The sequence below is a fragment of the Crinia signifera genome, chromosome 8 (assembly GCF_055691185.1).
Source record: "Crinia signifera chromosome 8, ASM5569118v1, whole genome shotgun sequence".
Lineage (NCBI taxonomy): Eukaryota > Metazoa > Chordata > Amphibia > Anura > Myobatrachidae > Crinia > Crinia signifera.
The window spans coordinates 111,232,986-111,254,993 of NC_139224.1; the positions used below are offsets into that span (position 1 = coordinate 111,232,986).

Here is a 22,008-nt window from a genome sequence, read left to right on the forward strand (position 1 = left end):
GTCGGGTTTTTTTTTCTTTTATTATGTGAGTCGGAGGCAGGAAGCCTCCTGAGCCCTTACATAGCTGCTCTCTCCAGCCCTTCTCTAGATACCGAGCAGCTGTCCTCCTACCAGACCCCCCAGCTCTCCCACCTTGCAGGCACATGGCGGTTCTGGACTCCCCCCCCTCCTCCAGCCCCCAGTGGCTGATCTGCCCATCCTCCCCACCGCTCAGGCACACAACAGGTGAGTTCGCCCCCGAGCACCCTGCCTGCCTCCACACTCCCGCTCGGCGCTCACGCACCAGGAGACAGTGTCCCTTCCCCAGACACACACACACCATGCAGGCGCCCGGCGATAGCGCCTGAGCCAGCCCCCGCCTCAGGCACCCGGAGACATGTCCCTTCCCAACACACACACCATGCAGGCATCCAGCAGCAGAGCCCCTCGCCTCAGGCACACCATGGCTGGTGTGCGCAGCCGGCCATCACTCTCCCTCAGGCACCCGGATGGCTAGTGTTTGCACAGTCCCGCCTCCCCCCTTGACCCTCGTCCCTCAGACACCCAGAGGCTGGACAGGTGTGTGCCCAGCTCCTGCATTCGGGCTAGCAGGCACTTCCGGTCCGGGTACCATAAGTCAGGAGCAGCGGAACATGAACGGAATGCTGCAGACTGGCCAGCTGTCATTCAGTGTACTGCAAAGTGAGGAGCAGGAGGTGCTGTTATTGATTGCAGCAACTGCCCGTGTACGTGTGTCCAGATGCCCTGCCTGCTGTTGCTATCTCCACTGCCGCTGGATCCGCGCAATGCACAGTGGTGAGTACCGCATAATGGGGGGGGGGAATTAAGGTATGTCCATGCATTCTGTGGGTTGCCTGTGAGGAGCATTCCCTAGAGCCCACCCCCCCACTAGGGTGACATGACAGATATCCCTACCACTCCCTCACCCCTCCTGGTGCCCCCCTCAACTCACAATCCCCTGTGCCCACCTCCTTTTGACCACCTCTATACTGATTTAATTTTTTTAAGTGCGCGCAGCCCCCCCCGCCAGCAGTCGGCGGACAGACCTGTTCTGTGTCCTGACTCCTGTGCCACCCTAGCATGGCTCACAACACATGACACAGCGTTAGCAACAGCATGACACAGCGTGAGCAACAGCCGGGCGGCGCAGGAGTCAGGACACAAAGCAGGTCTGTCCGCGGACCGCCGCTATTTTCAAGTCTCCTGCTCCCACTGGACCGTGAGCCAATAGGAACTTGCTGTCCAGCAGCCAATCAGGGGCGGCATTGGTGGCTGCTAGAGCGCAAGCTCCTATTGGCGCGGGGTCCAGCGGGGGACTTGAAAAAAGCAGCGCAACAACTGTCACTTAGCATCCTAGTGGAGCCGTGGGCAGCACTGAGCCGCTGGGAACTGCTTGAAGTTGTTGTCATAGCAGCTAGGGCAGCAGGGGCAGCTGTGCCTCGCTATGAGGGGGGTAATGGCTGCAATCTGAGTCCCCCTTGTCAACTAGCAATTCGAGTCCCCCTTGGCAAAGAGCAATTTCAATCCCCCTTGGCAATGAGCATGAATCCCCTGGCATCAAACATGAAGTCCCTAGAAATGAGCATGTAGGTGAGTGGCACTTATGTGTCAAATATGTAATGGGCATTACGGTGTTTTATATAGTATGTCATTGACATCACGATGTGTGGTACAATGTGTAATGGGCATTACGGTTTATTATATAGTATGTTATGGACATCACGTGTGGCCTTATTTGTAATTGCCATTACAGCAGTGGTCAAAGTGTGGCGGTATACGCCGGTTTGGTAATTGAGGTGGTAATTCTTATGAGCTGTTAGCGATCACAAACTAGAGGTGCTAAGTGGATGGGGCAGGGAAGCAGTGTGAGAGTCAGGATGCGATCACTAGGTCTACAAGCATTAGGTCGACAGTCACTTGGTCGACGTGCATTGGGTTGACATGGAAAAGGTCTACATGCATTTCTCATTGCCGTCCCTCTTCCTCCCCCTGCCATCCCTGTCCCTCGCTCTCTCCCTACTGTCGCTCTCCCCATCGATATGTCCCTGCTGTCCCTCTCTGTCCCTGCCGCCACTGTCTCTATGTCTGTGTTGTCCCTCTTGCTGTTCCTGCTTCCCCTCCTGCTGTTCCTCTTGCTGTTCCTGCTGTTCCTCTTTCTGTTTCTGCTGTCCCGCTCCCTGTCCTTAGTCACTGCTGTGATTTTCCCTGTCTCTCTGTCCCTGCTGTCAGTCTACTTGTGCCTGATGTCACTCTCACTGACTCTGTTGTCACGCTCTCTGCCCCCAAGCAGAAGCCAACCACAGCCTCCTCCACACAGCCTCCTCCGCCGACCTCAGCCTCCTCCGCAACATTGCTGCTGACCACAGCCTCCTCCGCCACCTCACCGCCGCTGAACCCAGCCTCCTCCTCTGCAAGGCTGCCGCCAATCACAGCCTAAGGTAAGCTAATCTTACCCTGCTGCTTGTATTTCCTTGTTGTCACTATCTGTCATCACTCTTTTTGTCCCTGCTGCTCCTCTTTGTCCCTGCTGTCACTCTCCCTGTACTTTCTGTCATCCTGTCCTTGTCTGCCCCTGCCTTACCTCTCCCTCCCCCCTGCTGTCCTCTCCTTCTCCCTGCTGTCCCTCTCTCTTTCCCTGCCATCCCTATTTCTCTGTCCCTGCTGTCCCTCTCTCCATCTCTCTGTCCCTGCTGTCCCTCTCCCCATCTCTCTGTCCCTGGTGTCCCTCTCTCTCTGCCTCTGCATCTCTCTCACTATGTCCCTGCTATCCTTTTTTCTGCCTCTGCGGTCCCTGGCTCTGTGTGGCATAATGTTGAATTTTGGATCATTCTATGTGGCAAAATGTTGGATTTTGGCTCATTCTGTGTGGCATGATATGTAAGGAGCCCTAGTACTAGATAGCATAAGGGATCTTACTATTACGATGTATAAGGGGAATATGGTACACTACACATAAGGACACACCCCTTTTGATTGGCCACACCCCTTTGGGGGTGTGAACTATGTGTAATTTAGCTAAATTAGCATACTGTATGTAAATATTTATAAATAATCGGGAAGTACTAACCCTTTGTATCTCAGCAATGGTAGTACTGTGAGTGACGCTTGACTAGTTATCAAGAAAAAACTACTGTAGGAATGTGCTAATAGTGCTTTCTGAAACCTTAAGGTCTATGTACAGTACTAAGCCTTGGAGAATGAGAAAGAGGAGAGAGTTAAGCCCTGTACACACAGGGTGATTTTAGCCAAAATGGCTGGCTATTTGGTCACTGAGCAACAACATCGCCTGTGGTTTCTGTGTGTACTGGGCGATAAACCAATAGGAGCATGCTCCTGCGATTTTGTCAAAATCGCTGGTCGCTGGTGTACAATGCACTGTGCGCCAGTAATTTCTAGTCAAAATAGAATAGACTTAAAAAAAAAAATGCAGCCAAAAGCTGGTAGACGATGAGATCGCTACACTGAGCAATATGGTCGCTGAGCAATATATTGCTGAGCGATATTGAGCCAAAATTGTTTAGCGACCATATTGCACTGTGAGTACACACCTTAAAAATAACAGGTAATCACTGCCTTGTTATAGGATGTGTTAATTAAATGACAGAAGCTGGTTAGTTGGTACTTTAATTCCATCTACTTTATCTCTCTTCAAGGCAAAGTACAATGCAGTATACCCCATAATACTGTAATTCTTCAATGTAATTTCTTATTTCTATTCAGCATGTAGAAATGTATATGGTTTCTCTATGCACCGGTCTTTTGAATATTCTACTTTTACTGAAAAGGTTGCTCAATGGACAAGCAACTGTCCAAATACTAAGGGCTGCATTTACTAAAGGTTCTAAAAATGAAAATAGGTGATGTTGCCAAACCAATCAGATTTTTCTATTGCATCCTAGAAAACGATAGACAGAATCTGAGTGGTTGCTATGGGCAACATTACCTCTTTTCATTTTTAGAGCCTAATGGGTAGCTCGAGGTTGATCTCAGTCAAACCCAAATAGTTGGGCCTTTAATCTGATACCAGGCTGGATCCATATGGGTTAATTGGTTCCAGGGATATTGAGGTTAAACCATTTTTTTTTTCATTTCTTAAATATAATTTCATGACTGTTTATAATCTTTGAGGATTTCTCTGGAACCAAACAGCCCAGTTTTACGGGACCAAAATCATTCGAAGCCAACTCAAAAGTTCTTCAATATGATACTGGTCTCATGTAAATGGGTCAGTTGGTTCCGAAGATATAGCTGGTTGGTTAAAGGGGGGTAGGGAGAGGGGAGTGGTTGTCTCTCACCCTCACAGCAGAAAATGAAGGGACTAGGCTGGTGTATAAGGGGTCAGCCTGGGATGTCCCTGCATGATCTTGGGACCATATTCCCAGGTAAATCCCTGCAAAGGACAAAGAGGTGTATCTTGTTAGACAGAAGGAGGCTAAGAAGGTAATCAGATGTGCAAAAGCACAGGCTGAAGAGAAAATGGCCCATTCAGTGGGTAAAGGGGGGAAAACTTTTTTTTAGGTATATAAGTGAAAGGAGAAAAACAAAAAGTGGAATAATTAGACTGAAGACAGAGAGTGGAAGTTTTCTTGAGGGGGACAATGTAATAGCAGATAATATTAATAATTATTTCTGCTCAGTATTCACTGCTGAAAGAGAGGGGAAGGGGCCACAGTTAAGTTGCAAGTATAGTCAGAAAACTGAGGGAGAGACAAGTACATTTACAGAGGAGAAGGTCCTCACAGAACTCTCAAAACTGAAAGTGGATAAATCAATGGGGCCAGATGGGATACATCCAAGGATACTAAAAGAGCTTAAAGGGGAGCTGGTAAAACCAATAACAGAATTATTCAACCAGTCACTAGCTACTGGAGTAATCCCAGAGGACTGGAAAACAGCGAATGTAGTCCCACTGCACAAAAGTGGAAGCAAGGAAGAGGTAAGCAACTATCGACCAGTGAGCCTTACATCAGTAGTAGGGAAATTGATGGAAACACTCTTAAAACAAAGAGTTGTAGAATATCTCAAAACCAGCAATTTACAGGATCCAAAACAGCATGTGTTTACTGGGGGAAGATCATGTCAAACAAATCTCATTGACTTTTTTGACTGGGTGACTAAAGTAATAGATCAAGGTGGGGCTGTAGATGTAGCTTATCTAGACTTTAGTAAAGCTTTTGACACTGTCCCACATCGCAGACTGTTAAATAAACTTGAAAGCTTGGGATTGGATTCTAAGATAGTTGAATGGATAAGAGCGTGGTTGCAGGACAGAAAACAGAGAGTTGTAGTAAACGGAGTACAGTCAAAGGAGGTAGAGGTTACAAGTGGAGTACCCCAGGGATCTGTACTTGGACCTATGCTTTTTAATATCTTTATTGGTGATATTGCAAATGGAATTGAGGGTAAAATGTGCCTTTTTGCAGATGACACAAAGGTATGCAACAGGGTAGACACACCAGGAGGGGTAAAACAAATGATTGAGGATCTAGGCAGATTAGAGAAATGCAGAAGTTCAAAAGATTTCGTTCAAAGATGGCGCTGATACTACACCAGTGCAGCCCACCTCACACTCAAGGCCTTCACCACAGGCCTATAATCAATTGGTTTACAAAAAAGGGGAATTGTGTGCATGGGCGCTTAGGTGATACAAAAGAATAGAGGTAATATACATACAAATTAATGTAGGATCCGCCTGTTTGATTCAGGGTCTAATTAAAAGACCTTTCACCTGATGAGACAAAAGCCAGAACAAAAAACCTAGTGCAATTCTGTAGGGCAAATATAACAATTTATTCGTCTCACAGGACACTTACAAACAAACAGATTTAAAAGGCATATAACCACCGACTGTGGTAATAAAATTCTTCAATACTGAGGTGTTACCATCCGCTACAGGTCCCAGATCGCAATTAGGGATAGTGAGGAAGAGGGTGCCGGCTCCACTTTCCTCCACAGATGCTGTGCTTTAGGATTTGTTCCTCAGTACAGGGCTCCAATGTCACCATGACAGCTGCACCGCTCTCCAAGGATCATATAAAAATTTACAGTAAGTGGCACTTTTGGGGGCATTGCTTAAGGGACGCAACAAGTGGCGTAATGTGGGGGCATTAAGAATAATGTGTGGCTTAATGTGTAAGGGGCATTATGGTGTGCAGCATCATGTATAAGGGGCATTATGTGTGCAGCATCATGTGTAAGCGGCATTATGTGTGCAGCATCATGTGTAATGGGTACTATGGTGTGTGGCATCATGTGTAATGGGTACTATGGTGTGCGGCATCATGTGTAATGGGTACTATGGTGCCATCAAGCAAGAACCCCCTAGCAATGAGCACGTAGGTAAGCAGCACTTATGTGGCAAATATGTAATTGGCATTACGGTTTGTTATATAGTATGTAATGGGCATCATGATGTGCGGCACAATGTGTAATAGGCATTATGGTGTGTGACCTTATGTGTAATTGGCATTACGGCGTGTGGCTTTATGTGTAATGGGTATTACGGAGTTTGCTAAAATGTGTAATGGGCATTACTGTGTATGGTCTAAAGTGTAATACCACACCTTTTTGTGATGCCTTGCCTCCTTCCCATGAGGCCACACCCCTTTTTGCTGCGCAGCTACGCCGCGCAAAGGTCCCCCCTGCTATTATGTCTAGATCTGGGACCACCCATTACCATAATTCTAGATTTGCCTATGGTCAGCAGTCCCGCGGCTGCCGCAGCTCCAGTCATCCAGAGACCTCAAATGCGCATGGCCACTGCCAGAGGCTTTGCCTTTACAGATAATGGCACGCCCCTGAGTGCTGGGGGTTCCGCAATGCACACTGGGACCCCCAGTGCACCACTGGGAACGGGTGCAGAAGCCCAAATTACAGATTTTATATCCACGGACACCCGATCCTCAAGTTGAGAAGAAGGATTCGGGAGCCGCACAAAAAACGGTACATTCGGTACACTGTTATTTAGCAGGTACAGACCATTAAAAAACGGTACTGTACCGGCTAAATCGGTACCGTTGGAGGGTATGATACTGTGCTTTCCCTGCTGGCCATAGCCCACTGTGCATACTGTACTGTCCCCACTGGCCATAAACCCACTGTGCATACTGTACTGTCCCTGTAGGCATAACCCCACTGTGCATACTGTACTGTGTCTGCTGGCCATAACCGCACTGTGCATACTGTACTGTGTCTGCTGGCCATAACCTCACTGTGCATACTGTACTGTCACTTTTGGCCATAACCCCACTGTGCATACTGTACTGTCACTGTTGGCCATAACCCCTATATATATATATATATATAAATATATATATATATATATATATATATATATATATATATATATACAGTGCTCGAAGTGGGCCGGTATACAACGGTATGTCATACCGCCACTTCCTTCAAGCACTGTCGGGTTTTTTTTTCTTTTATTATGTGAGTCGGAGGCAGGAAGCCTCCTGAGCCCTTACATAGCTGCTCTCTCCAGCCCTTCTCTAGATACCGAGCAGCTGTCCTCCTACCAGACCCCCCAGCTCTCCCACCTTGCAGGCACATGGCGGTTCTGGACTCCCCCCCCTCCTCCAGCCCCCAGTGGCTGATCTGCCCATCCTCCCCACCGCTCAGGCACACAACAGGTGAGTTCGCCCCCGAGCACCCTGCCTGCCTCCACACTCCCGCTCGGCGCTCACGCACCAGGAGACAGTGTCCCTTCCCCAGACACACACACACCATGCAGGCGCCCGGCGATAGCGCCTGAGCCAGCCCCCGCCTCAGGCACCCGGAGACATGTCCCTTCCCAACACACACACCATGCAGGCATCCAGCAGCAGAGCCCCTCGCCTCAGGCACACCATGGCTGGTGTGCGCAGCCGGCCATCACTCTCCCTCAGGCACCCGGATGGCTAGTGTTTGCACAGTCCCGCCTCCCCCCTTGACCCTCGTCCCTCAGACACCCAGAGGCTGGACAGGTGTGTGCCCAGCTCCTGCATTCGGGCTAGCAGGCACTTCCGGTCCGGGTACCATAAGTCAGGAGCAGCGGAACATGAACGGAATGCTGCAGACTGGCCAGCTGTCATTCAGTGTACTGCAAAGTGAGGAGCAGGAGGTGCTGTTATTGATTGCAGCAACTGCCCGTGTACGTGTGTCCAGATGCCCTGCCTGCTGTTGCTATCTCCACTGCCGCTGGATCCGCGCAATGCACAGTGGTGAGTACCGCATAATGGGGGGGGGGAATTAAGGTATGTCCATGCATTCTGTGGGTTGCCTGTGAGGAGCATTCCCTAGAGCCCACCCCCCCACTAGGGTGACATGACAGATATCCCTACCACTCCCTCACCCCTCCTGGTGCCCCCCTCAACTCACAATCCCCTGTGCCCACCTCCTTTTGACCACCTCTATACTGATTTAATTTTTTTAAGTGCGCGCAGCCCCCCCCGCCAGCAGTCGGCGGACAGACCTGTTCTGTGTCCTGACTCCTGTGCCACCCTAGCATGGCTCACAACACATGACACAGCGTTAGCAACAGCATGACACAGCGTGAGCAACAGCCGGGCGGCGCAGGAGTCAGGACACAAAGCAGGTCTGTCCGCGGACCGCCGCTATTTTCAAGTCTCCTGCTCCCACTGGACCGTGAGCCAATAGGAACTTGCTGTCCAGCAGCCAATCAGGGGCGGCATTGGTGGCTGCTAGAGCGCAAGCTCCTATTGGCGCGGGGTCCAGCGGGGGACTTGAAAAAAGCAGCGCAACAACTGTCACTTAGCATCCTAGTGGAGCCGTGGGCAGCACTGAGCCGCTGGGAACTGCTTGAAGTTGTTGTCATAGCAGCTAGGGCAGCAGGGGCAGCTGTGCCTCGCTATGAGGGGGGTAATGGCTGCAATCTGAGTCCCCCTTGTCAACTAGCAATTCGAGTCCCCCTTGGCAAAGAGCAATTTCAATCCCCCTTGGCAATGAGCATGAATCCCCTGGCATCAAACATGAAGTCCCTAGAAATGAGCATGTAGGTGAGTGGCACTTATGTGTCAAATATGTAATGGGCATTACGGTGTTTTATATAGTATGTCATTGACATCACGATGTGTGGTACAATGTGTAATGGGCATTACGGTTTATTATATAGTATGTTATGGACATCACGTGTGGCCTTATTTGTAATTGCCATTACAGCAGTGGTCAAAGTGTGGCGGTATACGCCGGTTTGGTAATTGAGGTGGTAATTCTTATGAGCTGTTAGCGATCACAAACTAGAGGTGCTAAGTGGATGGGGCAGGGAAGCAGTGTGAGAGTCAGGATGCGATCACTAGGTCTACAAGCATTAGGTCGACAGTCACTTGGTCGACGTGCATTGGGTTGACATGGAAAAGGTCTACATGCATTTCTCATTGCCGTCCCTCTTCCTCCCCCTGCCATCCCTGTCCCTCGCTCTCTCCCTACTGTCGCTCTCCCCATCGATATGTCCCTGCTGTCCCTCTCTGTCCCTGCCGCCACTGTCTCTATGTCTGTGTTGTCCCTCTTGCTGTTCCTGCTTCCCCTCCTGCTGTTCCTCTTGCTGTTCCTGCTGTTCCTCTTTCTGTTTCTGCTGTCCCGCTCCCTGTCCTTAGTCACTGCTGTGATTTTCCCTGTCTCTCTGTCCCTGCTGTCAGTCTACTTGTGCCTGATGTCACTCTCACTGACTCTGTTGTCACGCTCTCTGCCCCCAAGCAGAAGCCAACCACAGCCTCCTCCACACAGCCTCCTCCGCCGACCTCAGCCTCCTCCGCAACATTGCTGCTGACCACAGCCTCCTCCGCCACCTCACCGCCGCTGAACCCAGCCTCCTCCTCTGCAAGGCTGCCGCCAATCACAGCCTAAGGTAAGCTAATCTTACCCTGCTGCTTGTATTTCCTTGTTGTCACTATCTGTCATCACTCTTTTTGTCCCTGCTGCTCCTCTTTGTCCCTGCTGTCACTCTCCCTGTACTTTCTGTCATCCTGTCCTTGTCTGCCCCTGCCTTACCTCTCCCTCCCCCCTGCTGTCCTCTCCTTCTCCCTGCTGTCCCTCTCTCTTTCCCTGCCATCCCTATTTCTCTGTCCCTGCTGTCCCTCTCTCCATCTCTCTGTCCCTGCTGTCCCTCTCCCCATCTCTCTGTCCCTGGTGTCCCTCTCTCTCTGCCTCTGCATCTCTCTCACTATGTCCCTGCTATCCTTTTTTCTGCCTCTGCGGTCCCTGGCTCTGTGTGGCATAATGTTGAATTTTGGATCATTCTATGTGGCAAAATGTTGGATTTTGGCTCATTCTGTGTGGCATGATATGTAAGGAGCCCTAGTACTAGATAGCATAAGGGATCTTACTATTACGATGTATAAGGGGAATATGGTACACTACACATAAGGACACACCCCTTTTGATTGGCCACACCCCTTTCCCTTAAGTGCGGGCACCTTCGATGCACGCAGAAAATCACCTTTCGTTTTTCCATACCCCCACTTTAAAATTTCCACTTCGAGCACTGTATATATATATAAGGGCCACGGATTCATGTTATATGTGGCATCCATAAGAGTATGAAAATGTGGATGAGTCTTTTTACTCTGGAAAACCTACAATAAGGGGGAAATTTACCAAAATGGATTCGTAAAAAATAGGTGTATTCGTAGGCAGAAATACAGGAAAAAGAGATACTAGTAGGCGCCTCTTGCACACAAATGAACCAATTTATTAGGCTAATACATCATACATTAATTAAATTAACTTAAATTAAATCAATAAACACAGAAAAATGTACAAAAAAAGTATATGTTAAAATTAAAAAATAAGCATAAAAAGATTAAAAGACATGTGCAAAATTAAGCAGCTGATAAGGTGCGGTACATAGTTACCAGGTCCTGGTGTATATGTTTCCTATCATATGCGCATATGAGGCCAGGTATTGGTTCCCAATTCAGGGATAAATTGCCAGCACTTTAAAGGAGTAATAGGCAGCTGTAGAGTAACCCAACAGGGTATTTGTAATCCAAAGCAGGGATTTTCAAGCAGTTCTGTGATAGCCGGAAAAAAGATTAATTGATGCGCCAATGCGGTCGACACTTCTGTGTCGATGAAGACGACAGCCACAGGTCTTATATGTCGGTGGATGGTCTTAGCAGATCCCAATGTGGGGAAGAAAACACGCCAAATGCCCTGCGTGCTGTGTCAGATGGTGACAAAGCAGCTGTACCGGCCAGACAGCCAAGCACGAGCCGCCGGACACTGACGCGGGCGGAGGCTGTTTAGCGGTGAGAGTCTCGTCCGTTCTGCTACAGATGCGACAGCTACGTGCCGCAAAGAGTAAGGTGGCTCAGTCAGTGTCCGGCGGCTCGTGCTTGGCTGTCTGGCCGGTACAGCTGCTTTGTCACCATCTGACACAGCACGCAGGGCATTTGGCGTGTTTTCTTCCCCACATTGGGATCTGCTAAGACCATCCACCGACATATAAGACCTGTGGCTGTCGTCTTCATCGACACAGAAGTGTCGACCGCATTGGCGCATCAATTAATCTTTTTTCCGGCTATCACAGAACTGCTTGAAAATCCCTGCTTTGGATTACAAATACCCTGTTGGGTTACTCTACAGCTGCCTATTACTCCTATAAAGTGCTGGCAATTTATCCCTGAATTGGGAACCAATACCTGGCCTCATATGCGCATATGATAGAAAACAAATACACCAGGACCTGGTAACTATGTACCGCACCTTATCAGCTGCTTAATTTTGCACATGTCTTTTAATCTTTTTATGCTTATTTTTTAATTTTAACATATACTTTTTTTGTACATTTTTCTGTGTTTATTGATTTAATTTAAGTTAATTTAATTAATGTATGATGTATTAGCCTAATAAATTGGTTCATTTGTGTGCAAGAGGCGCCTACTAGTATCTCTTTTTCCTGTAAACTCCCCTTTTTTTGGGGGCGGCAACCCCCTCCTAGAGGGCAGCCATTTGCACACAGCACACATACACTGACCCATAGCGCTCAGAACATACCGTCTTTCCATGTAGGCAGAAATACACCTATTTTTTACATATTTGTATTTTTGGGATTTACAATCCCGAAATTACAACAATTCATATTCCTAATGATGGGACATTCGTATTTGTATTTACAAATACGAATGTCTACACCATCGATAGAATACGACAGGAATCACCATTCAAAAGAATGGTGGTTCCTGATTTACTAAGCAGCCGTACTGATAATACGGCTGCTAATTGGTGTAAAACAGGCACCAAAATACGACAGGAAAATACACCTTGCTTTCCCTGTCGTATTTGGCTTTAGCCTGCATGGATCAGTCAGATCCGTGCAGGCTTTAGTGTAAAAAAAATAGAAAATTAAATAAAAAATAAAAAGAACGGCGTGGGGTCCCCCCACAGCTGTAACCAGCACCAGGCTGAAGGAGCCGGGGCCGGTAATTAAAAATCAGGGAACCCGACAAATAGGGGTTCCCCGATTTTTAACAACCAGCCCCAGGCTCCAGGTCCGGGGCTTGTTCCCAAAATACGGGGGACAAAATGACTAGGGGTCCCCCGTATTTTAAGAACCAGCCCCAGGCCAAACCAGCCAGCAGGGTAATGCCACAGCCGGGGGGAGACTTTTTATACAAGTCCCCCCGGCCAAAGCATTAACCCTCTGACCAGTCAGCCTGGCCAGGGGCCCTGGGGGAGTGGGGACCCCCCCAATAAAGGGGTCCTCCCCCTCCAGGACTTACCTGACCAGGCTGAAGCCTGGTGCTGTCCCGGTGGCCCTGTGCGGTGGCCACCGGGCTGATCTTGGTGTAAAAAAAAGATTAATAAACTATTGTTTTAAACTATAAGTCCCAGCAAGCCTCCCCTGTAAGCTGGGACTTGGAGAACCACAAGTCCCAGCCTGCGGGGCATTAAAGGGCCCGCTGGCACTTGTAGTTCCACAGTAAAAAAAATAGTTAAATAAATACACACTGACACCTTAAAAATAAAAGTTTAATACATACATTGCACACACACTGATACTTACCTATCTTGATCCCGTAGGTAGGTCCCAGAGTCTTGATCCGGTGCCTTGTCCTGGTTCCGGATCATGTCGTCATTCTTCATCATATCGATCTTCATGTCGGCGTCGGCGTCAGGTCCGGGTCCGAAGAAATCCATGGTGGACCTGTGGAAGGAAATCCAACTCACCCAGGTCCTCCATGGAAGTTCTTCTGGCTTTGTCCGACGTTGTCAAGGGCTTCTTGCATCTTCTTCCATCCTCTGGCTTCTTATTAACGCTGCCGGCGACTCCAGCAAAGCTCCCCGACTGTCAGAGCCGCAGAGATCCTTCCTCCTCGGCGTCTGGACTAAGACTGAATTCTGGCCAATCAGAAGCCGACTTTCCTGGCTCCTGATTGGCCGCTAGGCGGCTTCTGATTGGCCAGAATTCAGTCTTAGTCCAGACGCCGAGGAGGAAGGATCTCTGCGGCTCTTCACAGCACCTTATGCACCTTAGCGAACTCCACGTCCTGAGGAAAAAGCCGCACCGGCTTTGAAACGTCGACATGACTGTTTGATGACATGCTGCACTTTTTTCTTCCATAAAAATTGGATACAATCCATAGCCCTTTGAGTGCCGCCTGTTTCTTGGGATTAGCCCCTGCCGGGATCTCCTGAGATTTATCCTCTATATATATATATATATATATATATATATATATATATATATATATATATATATATATATATATATATATATATTTATATATATATATATTTATATAGGGCATCACGGACAGTGTATGGGTATATAGGCATGGGCAGATTTTACATGACTACTGGTGCCAGATATAGAAACAAAGGGGGTAATGCGTTGCTCTGGAAACTGTGACCTTTTGACTATCGACCTAGAAACTGTCGACCTAATGCTTGTGTCGAAATAATGACCTGTCGACCTAAACCCATGTCAATCTCTAGACCCATATCATCCTTGTCCCATGTCGACCTAGAACCTAACGGTGTCGACCTAATGCTTGTCGACCAACATGCTGTAGAACAAACAATCCCAACCCGAAATGTCAAACAAAAAACACACAATACCATAAGGGTAAAGAATAAAGAATACGTGAATAAATCGAAATAATGATAAGTCATTGTCAGCTGTATTACTGGCAAATATCAGGGAACATGCACAATTAATTTCCCCCAAAAAACGGAAAAAAACTAGGTGGAATTATTAAAGAGGAAGAAGAAAACAGTACAGATGTTAAAGCCAAAGAGTATTTTCACAGTATTTTACATATCTGATGGATTATCGTAGAAAAACCTTAAATGGATTGTACTCGTTTAATCCATTTGGCGCCACAGCCACCGTACTCAATGTAAAAATCCATTTGGCTTCAAGTTTTTTTCAGGATAAGTGATTAGTCCCCACCTCTTAGTGGTACTGATACCCAATCTATAAACCGACTCCTGATCAATGACACTTGATGGTTCTTCAATAAACAATGTTGTGACATTGGTTTATCCGACACTCCCTTGGATAGGGCTTTGTTATTGGCACTGCGTTGATTTGCCATCCGTTCCCTAAACTTGCATGTTGTAAGATCCACATACACAAGTCCGCATGGGCAATATAAACATATATAACTTTATAAATGAGACAGTGAAGTTTGTTCTTAATCCGAATCTGTCGGCCACTAAGAAAAAATCTCTTCAAACCTTATCGGGCCCTCTAGGTCATGGCTATCTTCTGCTGTAAGAGACGGGAGATCTAGTTTATTTATATACTCTTGTATTTGGGGGTTCATTGGGGCAGATGTATCAATTTGCCCTTAACGTGTGTAATTTAACGTTTCCCTCTTCTCCTGGCATAACGCTCAGGAGCAGGGACAGAAATCACCCTAATGTATTAAGATGGCGCTAGTGAGTAACGTTAATCGTTAACTCACCTCCTCTTGTAATTGTTGTTTTTTTATCGTCTGTAGTGTAACGTCCTCTTCGCCCTGTACTGCGCATGTCTTCTTCTTTGGTTTTTTTTTTCATGTCACATGTGCTTTTTTAATGCTGTTGATTGGTTGGCTGCTATTTTCTCAGCATTGTGCCTCCTCTCCGTTGACTCTACAGAGCTGTGTAATATATGTTTCTGGCCTTGGCAAGTTTGATTTGTAGTATATTTTTAATAATGTTATGTGGTCTCCACCGGCAATTGGCATGCTGACACCGGTCTCTACTGTCAGCATGCTGCCGCTGCCGGCTTCCCTGCTGCTATACCCTCTTTCTAATTATTATTTTTTTTTTAAATCAGCTATTTTCTCCTAATCCCCAGCCCCCCTCCAAGACCCCCCCCCCCTTTATGCGCCACCCCCCTTCTTGATGCAATTATTTCCCTAACACTGTAGGGACCCCGCCGAGTTAAATCACTTTGCCGTAGGGACCCGGCGGGAGATTCACTAAAAATCTTATTCAAAAGCCTGGCCGCCACATGCTGATTGGCTTAGCGCTCAGCCATTCGCCTACCGCTCTGACTTTTGAAATGGATGGTTTCCATACTCCCGCTGCTGCCAATCGCCTGATTACTTCTCCACGGTCCCCACAGCGAGCGGGAGAATAGAATCCATCCTTTTCAAATGACTGTGCTGCTGATTGGCTGAGATCTTTGCCAATCAGCGGACGCCCGGTCTTTTGAAAGGGTTTTCCAGCATCTCTCATGCCGCGCTGTCGCTCTCTGGGGGACCTGCAGCACAGCAGTTTTGAAAAGGACCATGGTCAAATAAGCCTCCCACCCTCCCCTCCGATCTCGACAGCACGACGACAGCGTGCTGCTGTCAGCAAGCGGGCGCCACCTCCTTCCCTGTTCTCTCTTGTCCAGGCCTGTTTTTATTAACTTTTTTAACAGCTCCTCTCCCCTACGCTGACCCTGCCAGAATGCCGACTCCTGCCTCTCATGTCAGCATGCTGACTCCGCTGGTTTCCTTGCTCCCCTCCCCGCTTCCTTTTTTCCTCCCCCGTTTCTTTTTTTTTTACTGCGCCTCTCTCCCCCCCCTTCCATCACACCAGCATGCCGACACCAACCTCTCTCATGTCAGCATGCTGGCTCCGTTGGCTTTCCCGCTCCTATCCCACCTTTCTTTTATTTATTTTTTTAAAAGAAATTAAAACCGACCTGGAAAATATAGAACGGGGGACAGGAGCGGGGAAGGAGGCAGCGCCTGCTTGCTGACAGTAGAGCAATCTGTCGCCATGCTGTCGTGATCGGCGGTGAGGGGGGATGGTTATTTGACCATGGTCCTTTCAAATGTGCAGCGCCTCAGCCTCCCTCCCCTCCCCAGCAAATTCGTCTAATTTATGTATGACTGCACCTGTCTCATCCTCTTCCCCTAGGCTGCATGTCCCCCCCCCCCCCCCAACTCAGCTTTCAACGCACCTGCCCATTTGCTCACGCTGCCGCTGCAAAAAGCGCCTTCTTCCTATCAGCTAGCCCCCTTATTTTTTAATTAATAATTTATTGACTTTTTTTTAAATATCCATATATTTATTTTCCCTGCTCCTCTCTCTTATTCTACTACCCCTGCATCATGACCCCCCCCCCCCCTTCCCGCTGCTCCATCCATTCCAGGCTGCTGGCACACTGCCGCTGCCTACTCCCACCACCTATCCCCCTTATTTTATTTTATGTCTTTATTCCCTATTTTTTAAATTTATGTTTTTATTTTGCCCTAGGCCTCTCCCTTCTCTTCTTCCCCCCGGCAACATGTCCCCCCCCTCCCCTGCTGCATCTGTGCCTGGCCGCTGGCATAGTGTAGCCGCTGCCTGCTCCCACCATCTATCCCCCTTTTTTTTGTAATTTATTTATTTATTTATTCCCTTTTTATTTTATTTCTTTATTTTTATGGTCTGCTCCTGTCTGCTATCCTCCCCCCCCCCCCCCCCATCATTTCCCCCCCGCCGCATCAGTGCCTTGCCGCAGAGTGCAGCCGCTGCCTGCTCCCACCAGCTATCCCCTTAGTTTATTTATTTATTAATTCTCTATTTTTTTATTTCATTATTTTTATTCCCTGCTCCTGTCTGCTATCCTCCCCCCGCAACATGTCCCCCCCTTCCCCTGGTGCATCCGTGCCTGGACGCTGGCACAGTACAGCCGCAGCCTGCTCCCTCCACCTATCCTCCTTTTTAAAATTTATTTATTCCCTATTTTTTTTATTTCTGTATGTTAATGTCCTGCTCCTGTCTGCTACCCCCCCCCCCCCCTGGCAACATGTTCCCCCCCATCCCCTGGCGCATCCGTGCCAGGACGCTGGCATAGTGTGGCCGCTGCCTGCTCCCTCCACCTTTCCCCATTTTTTGTATTTATTTATTTATTCCCTATTTTTTTATTTTTTTATTTTTATGCCCTGCTCCTGTCTGCTATCATTCCCCCCCCCCCCCCCTGGCAACATGTCCCCCCCTCCTCCTGCCGCATCAGTGGCTGGACGCAGGCACAGTACAGCCGCTGCCTGATCCCTCCACCTATCCCCCTTTATTTTAATTTATTTAATCCTTATTTTTTTAATATCTTTTTTTTCTATTGCCCTGCTCCTGCCTGCTCTTCCCCCCCCCCCTAGTAACATGTCCCCCCCATCCCCCTGCCGCATCTGTGCCTGGCCGCAGGCACAGTGTGGCCGCTGCCGGCTCCCACCAGCTATCACCCTTTTTTTTTAGTTATTTATTTAATCCCTATTTTTTTATTTCTTTATTTGTATGCCCTGCTCCTGTCTGCTCCCCCCCCCCCCCCCCCCCTGGCAACATGTTCCCTCCTCCTTCAGCCGCATCAGTGCCTGGACGCAGGCATAGTGCAGCCGCTGCCTGCTGCCTCCATCTATCCCCCTTCTTTTTTATTTATTTAGTCCCTATTTTTAAAATTATTTATTTTCATGCCCTGCTCCTGTCTGCTATCCTTCCCCCCTCCCTGGCATTATTTCCCCCCCTCCTCCTGCCGCATCAGTGCCTGAACGCAGGCATAGTGCAGCCGCTGCCTGCTCCTTCCATCTATCCCCCTTCTTTTTTATTTATTTAGTCCCTATTTTTTTAATATCTTTTTTTCTATTGCCCTGCTCCTGCCTGCTCTTCCCCCCCCCCCCCCCCTAGTTACATGTCCATCCCTCCCCCTGCCGCATCAGTGCGGCCGCTGCCTGCTCCCACCAGTTTTCCCCCTTTTTTTTAGTTATTTATTTAATCCCTATTTTTTTATTTCTATATTTTTATGCCCTGCTCCTCTCTCTTATCCACCTCCCCCTGGCGACATGTTTCCCCCTGCCGTAACCCCACCTGATCGCATATTACAGCCAGCGCTGCATCTTTTTATTCTCTTCTCCACCTTTGCTATCATTTTTTTATTATCCTTCGTATTTCTATAGTTTTTTATTTAGGATTTTACACTACTTCTTTCATCTACACCTCACCCTGGCTACATGTTGCCTCTCTGCTACATCACACTTGCCGGATAGCGCACCCCCGCAGCAAGCTTCCCTTCTCCTATCCCCCGTCTAGTTCATTCATTAAAAAGCATCTATTTATTACCAAATTTCCCTGCTTCACTTTATTATCCTATACCCTCTGACAACTTATCCACCCCTGCCGCATCTGCACCAGAGCACAGGCACACGCTGGCACACACTTGCTTTTTCCTATCCCCATTTTTCTACATTTAATCCCCCATTTAGGATATAAACCTCACCCCACCTCCCTCCTTTGAATCGGAAAGTTTGCCGGGTGCAGCTGTCCTCACCCGACACTGACCTTCAGTCACCCAATGCACCGCTTTTTTTCCCCTTCTTTTACACACAGATCTGTTTGTTTTTATTTTTTAATATACTTTAGAACTTTAGTTTTCAGCCACATGTAGATGATGACTGCAGCCATGACAATATTGTTTAAAACACTGCTTTAATGCTGTTTTTTAATGCTGTTTTTTTGCTACGTGTTTTTAATTATTTATTTATTTATATTGCGGCACGGGGAGGGGGAAAACTTGTATTTTAAAACAGAATCCAGGCAGCCAATCACAGCTTGCCACATCATGGCTCCGCCCCCCTGGAGCTGCTATATTAGCCAGCTCCAGAGAGGGAGCAGCCAGTCCGACGGTGCTGGAGGAGCAGTGAAGAGCTCCTGAAGAGAGGCAGGCCCTGGGAAAGGGGGTGGCCCAGCAAAAGAGCTGCTTCAAGGGCCACCTCCCCCCAGGTGAAGCACACAGAAGGAGACAGCTAAAGCCCAGGGAAAAAGGGGGTGGCCCAGCAAAAGAGCTGCATCAAGGGCCACCTCCCCCCAGGTGAAGCACACAGATGAAGATGGAGAAGCCCTGGGAAAGGGGGTGGCCCTGCAAAAGAGCTGCTTCAAGGGCCACCTCCCCCCCAGGTGAAGCAGGAGACGGAGAAGCCCTGGGAAAAAGGGGGTGGCCCAGCAAAAGAGCTGCTTCAAGGGCCACCTCCCCCCCCCCCCCCCAGGTGAAGCACACAGAAGGAGATGGAGAAGCCCTGGGAAAAGGGGGGTGGCCCAGCAAAAGAGCTGCTTCAAGGGCCACCTCCCCCCCCCCAGGTGAAGCACACAGAAGGAGATGGAGAAGCCCTGGGAAAAGGGGGGTGGCCCAGCAAAAGAGCTGCTTCAAGGGCCACCTCCCCCCCCCCAGGTGAAGCACACAGAAGGAGATGGAAAAGCCCTGGGAAAAGGGGGGTGGCCCAGCAAAAGAGCTGCTTCAAGGGCCACCTCCCCCCCCCCCCAGGTGAAGCAGGAGACGGAGAAGCCCTGGGGAAGGTGGGTGGCCCAGCAAAAGAGCTGCTTCAAGGGCCCGGACCCACGGAACCTACCTATGGGCTCAAGACAGGTAAGTATGTGTGGGCTTTGGATGTATTAAAGTTTCATTTTTAAATGGGTCTCAGTGTGTTTATTTAACTATTTCTTTTACTGTGGAACTACAAGTGCCGGCGGGCCCTTTAAAGCCCCGCACGCTGGGACTTGTGATTCTCCAAGTCCCTGCATGCGGGGGGAGGCTTGCTGGGACTCATAGTTCCACAGCCCTGATTGGCTGAGCTATGCATATGCGTCTCCATGGAGACGCATCGGCCAATCACGCCCTCAGCCTCTGTAGCGCTGGGACAGCGCTACAGAGGCTGTTAGCGGCACCGGAGAGAGCCGGTTCTCCCCGCTGTCAGTGCGGGGAGAGCTGGCTGTGAAGAGGACAGCGCTGGACCTGGATTGGTGAGTAAATTTGTGTAAAAGTGAGGTGTGTGGATGTGTGTGTAATAAAGTTTTACTTCTCTGTGTGTGTGTTTTTTTTTTAACATTCTTTTTACAGGTGGACTACAAGTCCCAGTGGGCCCATTAATGCCCCGCATGCTGGGACTTGTGGTTCTCCAAGTCCCAGCATGCGGGGAGGTCTGCTGGCACTTGTAGTTCTCCTGTATCAAGCAATGTTATGTATGTAAGATTTATCCATATCAGGCCGGCGTCCACTGGCCACGGACGCCGGTGACAGCCCCGGGCTTCAGCCCTGGACGGGTGAAGGCCTGGGGGGGGGGGGACCCCTTTATGGGGGGGTCCCCACTCCTCCAGGTACCCCGTCCAAGGCTGACCAGCCACGGTGCTCATGTTTCGGCCGGGGGACCTTATATAAAAAGTGTCCCCGGCTGTGGCATGACACCGAGGGCTGTTGGAGCCCAGTGCTGGTTTCAAAATACGGGGGACCCCTCGTTTTTTTGGCCCCCGTATTTTTGGAACCAGGACCGGTCCAAGAGTCCGGGGCTGGTTTCAGAAATAACGGGGGACCCCTATGCCTTTTGTCCCCCGTATTTTTGGAACCAGCCCCGGCTCAATGAGCCCGGGGCTGGTTATGCTCAGGAGGGGGGACCCCATGCTATTTTTTGTCAAAAAACACTTTTCCACATTTTTTGACACAGGGCCATGCACAGATCTCTATTATCTGTGCAGGGTTCTGGCCAAAAAAACTTTTAATTTGTGTGATTTTTAAGGCCGCCTTTTATTAGAACTTTTCTGTGGCGGGGGTGCTATCCTGGCAGGCTGGGTATAATCAATAAAGAAGAAGAGAAGGTTTTGCGCTATGGATGCACATCTAAATAGGAGGTCATTTTACAAATTAAATACTTTATTAGTTTTTGTTTTCAAAGATAAGGAGGAGTTGGGTCCGTGTTCTTTTAGGTCCACGGGTGCTATCCCTCCTTATGGGTTGTGAAAATGTTTGAGAGGTACAAGATTTTAGAACAAACATTAGACAAACATACATATAGTGTGAAGTGCCACTACACTTATAAATATTTGGAAAGGTGTGTTTATAGATTAAAAAAATATGCCTTCGGTTATAAGTCTGTTTATTCACTGTTTGCCACACAGTATCAATTTACCTCTATTTCTCTGTGATTTACAGTAATATACTGTTTTTAATAGGAGGAATGCAGCTCCCAGGAGTGTCTATTGTATGTTGTAAAAATTTAGATACTTTTCCCTTGAATTTCTTGTTGCTGTTTATTTTGAAACAATTTTAGCAAAGAACGTCACACTTTGCTAAATTTGTAATAAAAGAAACAGCTACAAGAAAATTATGGGAAAAGTATCTAAATGTATAAATAATACAATAGACACTCCTGGGAGCTGCATTCCTCCTATTAAAAACAGTATATTACTGTAAATCACAGAGAAATAGAGGTAAATTGATACTGTGTGGCAAACAGTGAATAAACAGACTTATAACCGAAGGCATATTTTTTTAATCTATAAACACACCTTTCCAAATATTTATAAGTGTAGTGGCACTTCACACTATATGTATGTTTGTCTAATGTTTGTTCTAAAATCTTGTACCTCTCAAACATTTTCACAACCCATAAGGAGGGATAGCACCCGTGGACCTAAAAGAACACGGACCCAACTCCTCCTTATCTTTGAAAACAAAAACTAATAAAGTATTTAATTTGTAAAATGACCTCCTATTTAGATGTGCATCCATAGCGCAAAACCTTCTCTTCTTCTTTATTGATTATACCCAGCCTGCCAGGATAA

The 22,008-nt window shown here is 48.1% G+C and overlaps 1 protein-coding gene across 1 annotated transcript in view; it reads left to right on the forward strand.

The window, feature by feature from the left end:
* The first annotated feature begins 2,338 nt into the window (after nucleotides 1-2,338).
* LOC146026372 (dimethylaniline monooxygenase [N-oxide-forming] 2-like) overlaps nucleotides 2,339-22,008 on the forward strand; it is a 57,016-nt gene continuing 37,346 nt past the window's right edge. The window contains exons 1-2 of the mRNA XM_083156988.1: nucleotides 2,339-2,438; nucleotides 9,700-9,847. The gene's annotated coding sequence lies outside the window, so the exon portion shown is untranslated. The remainder of the gene's footprint in view (nucleotides 2,439-9,699; nucleotides 9,848-22,008) is intronic.